This window comes from Danio rerio, chromosome 14 (assembly GCF_049306965.1).
Source record: "Danio rerio strain Tuebingen ecotype United States chromosome 14, GRCz12tu, whole genome shotgun sequence".
Taxonomy (NCBI): domain Eukaryota; kingdom Metazoa; phylum Chordata; class Actinopteri; order Cypriniformes; family Danionidae; genus Danio; species Danio rerio.
Window position 1 is genome coordinate 21,913,801 of NC_133189.1, and position 3,760 is coordinate 21,917,560.

The window sequence follows — 3,760 nt, forward strand, 5'->3', positions numbered from 1 at the left end:
AGCAGAAGATTCAAAACAGGACTATGTTATCTCTGAAAAAATAAAAATATCAGAAGAATGGAGTCTATGGAGACTGCAGTGTTCATTTGTGCATCCTAAAACTTTGATGCTTATAATGTCTCTTAGTTGCTGTCTTTTAGTTGCTGATTGTCATCAGCAAGTACAGAGATCGTCACTAATGGATGGGGCTTTCCTCCTTTAATGACATGTACAAATGAATAATGTCAAGGTGTTTCTGCAGACAATATATATATATTTATATATTTATATATATATATATATATATATATATATATATATATATATATATATATATATATATATATATATATATATATATATATATTTTATTTTTTTTTATTTTTTATTATTATTATTTTCATTAGAGGCTGGCTATAGTCACATACTGTTGCTTCACAACTGTTTTTTAATCCTTTATAAAAGTGATTTTTGCATTATAGGTCCTCTTTAAGTCCCCTTTTGCCATGAATATGTTCCAATTATCTTTTGAATTAAAACATCAAAACACACATTGTTAACAATTAGGGTTATGCTACATAAGGTCCATAAGGACGAGTGGATTAGCCGACTCAGAGATTCACATCTATGAGCAATGTTGCTGTCAGCGGATCAAATTTGCATTTCCAAGCCACTCATGTAATATCATGAAATTAATAGGTAAAATACACCTCCAGGGCATTTTTTAAGGTTTTGCAGAGGCGGTAATTCTTGGCTTGCAGGGCAACAAAATTATGCAAACTCTTGAAATGTTGCTGCCCTTGAGATCTGTTCAACTGAGCTGTACGATTTAACTGAAGCAAACACTTTGGTCATCTTCATTTTCCTCACGAAAGATCTCTTGTGCTTAATGAATTCCAATGTATTAATGCGTTTAGTTACAGAGATAAAATAATGTGACTTTTGTCTCAGGACTGAGCCCTTGATAATAATTATGTTTTTCTTTTTTTCTCCCTTACAGTCTAGGGAATGTAAAATGTCCTACTACTCTGCTGTCTACATAGCCATCACTTATCATAATATAAAATTAAATATAACCGATCCACTTTAACTAGCCAATTGTTTCATTTTGTTAAATAATTTTATTATTTTATTATTATAATATTTTACAAGATAGTTTTCAAGACACTCTAATACAGTTTAAAATGGCATGCAAACCAGGTTAATTAGGTTAACTTGGCAGATTAGGGTAATTAGGGAATTTATTTTATAATGATGGTTTGTTCTGTAAACTATCAAAATAAAATATAGCTTAAAGGAGCTAATAATTTTGACCCTAAAATGTTTTTTTTTTCTTTTTTTTTTTTTTTATAAAACCTGCTTTTATTGTAGCCGAAATAAAACAAATAAGACTTTAATAAAAGGGGGAGTTAATAATTCTGACTTCAACTGTATGTGTGCTATGTTGGGTGAGCTACTACAAAAATGTAGTCAATTAATAATCACATCATCAATAAAGAATTTCTAAAATACAATTTATTTTGTTAGAAAAGTATTTTATTTACCTAAAAAGTAGCTTAAAAAGTGCTTCCTATACTACCCATAAACCTTGGCTGGAGTCTTTTGACCCTATTAAGCCCACTGGCTGAAGTTTATAGTTACCATTTTCTTTTATAATAAATTTTCTACATGTTATATGTGTATTTTCTCAATGATATGCAAGCAAACAACCAAATAAAATATTTCAAGAAAGCAAAAAAAAAAAAAAAAAAAAAAGGAATACATTTATTTCCTGTCACATGAGGCCTTCAATTTCTTAACCCTAATTTCAGGATGCAAAATGGAGGCATACCCCAATAAAGACATATTTCATGTTACTAAAAAATAGTATCTTTTGTTCACAAATGTAAATCAACATAATCATGAAGGTTCCTAGATTCATTCCAAATTAAACTAATCTTTCAAGAGATCTATAGTTTGTTGTTTACTTTGTCAAAAGTTCAAGAAGTACCTATAGTTGCCAGTGCAAATCCTTTGTGGAATTGGGGAATAATTAGTTAATAAGTTAATGCATCAAGGTAATTGGTCTTGTTTGATGATGTTTTTTATTTTTATTTTTTTTTCATTATACGCCATCTAAACATAACCATTTACATGATATCTTCACTTTTTTGAAACAGAGTAAAATCAACTTCTCCCATTGGTCTCACTCCTACAAAGAGTTAAAATGACACTGGAGCAGAGTTAAAGTGCTGATTGAACAGAAAACAATGTAACCCTGTTGCAAAAAAGCAGTATCACTGAGGAAAACCACAAAACTACAACCAAATTCAATCACAACCTTAGACCCTCACAAAAAAAATGAGTATTGTCTAAATTGCTTTAAAAAAAAAAAAAAAAAAAAAAAAAACACAGTATCAGGTCACTGAAACCCATATTTTTTAAAACTCTTGTCAGAGTGAAGATTTTCAAAAGCACCAGAGTTTGTTTTTTTTTGGAAAATTGAGAAAAAAATACCTGTGTATGTCTGGACATGGCCTTAGGAACTCTCAGGGCCCTATCCTACACCCGCCGCAATGAGGCGCAAGGCGCAACACAACTTGTTTGCTTGTTTCAGCTTGGCGCAAGAGTCGTTTTAACGTTTTGCAGCACGCTGTTTAAATGGCAAATGCATTTGCGCTCATATGTGCGCCCATTGGTGATCTGGTCTAAAAGAATAGGCGTGTTGAGGCCCGTTGCTATTATGAGAAACTATAATAGTCTGTTCAATAGACCAGACCAAAGCCGGTCTAAAGTCCAGCACCGAGCGCGTTAGTTGTGCGCCTCGCTTACACATTGCTTAATACAGACAGGATGTACAGCAATACGCAATTATCTTTACATATAAAAAAAATAAATTAATTACATTTTAAGGATATATATATATATATATATATATATATATATATATATATATATATATATATATATATATATATATATATATATATATATATATATATATATATATATATATATATTGGATAAAGATATAAAGAATTAATCTATTTCAGGGGCTCGAGGCTGACTAGACAGCGGCATTCTGCTCCGATCACACCTGAGATAAGAACACTAGTCGTAGGAGATTCAATAATCAAGAATTTCAGGAGCAGATCTACAATGACATACTGCTTTCCTCATGCAACAATTTCTGATGTAAACAAAGAACTTTAGGAAATTCTGAAAAATCACAAGACTGCAAAACGGATTATCATCCATGTGGGGAAGAATTATATTCGGAAGGGACAGTCAGAACTGCTCAAGAAAGATTTCTGTGAGCTCTTGGAAACAGTTGAAAGATTGAAGGTTCAGACGTTCATCAGTGGACCACTCCCTGCAAGAGGGACAAATATGTTTTCACGGCTTCTTGGTCTAAATGTGTGGCTAAAGAAAACATGTAACAAGAAAGGACTAAATTTCATTGCCAATTTCAATCTCTTCTGGAACCAAAGACAACTGTTTACATCAGACGGCCTTCATCCAAACAAACTTAGTGCAAAGGTGCTAAAGGACAATATTTTTTTCTCCCTCAATTTTCCATCAGCTGTGTATGCCACTGAACTGAATTGCACACACACACACCTAGCAAATGTCCGGATGACCACGGGACCTCAAATCAGCTCCTGAGTGGACTTGTGGCTGACAAATCACCCAAGGACAGTGATAATGCCACGCAGCCAAAACACCCAATGTTGATAGAGACACTATCACTTGCCCTCTGCTCAACACAGGCAGACTGTGACGCATCAGAACAGCATCAAGT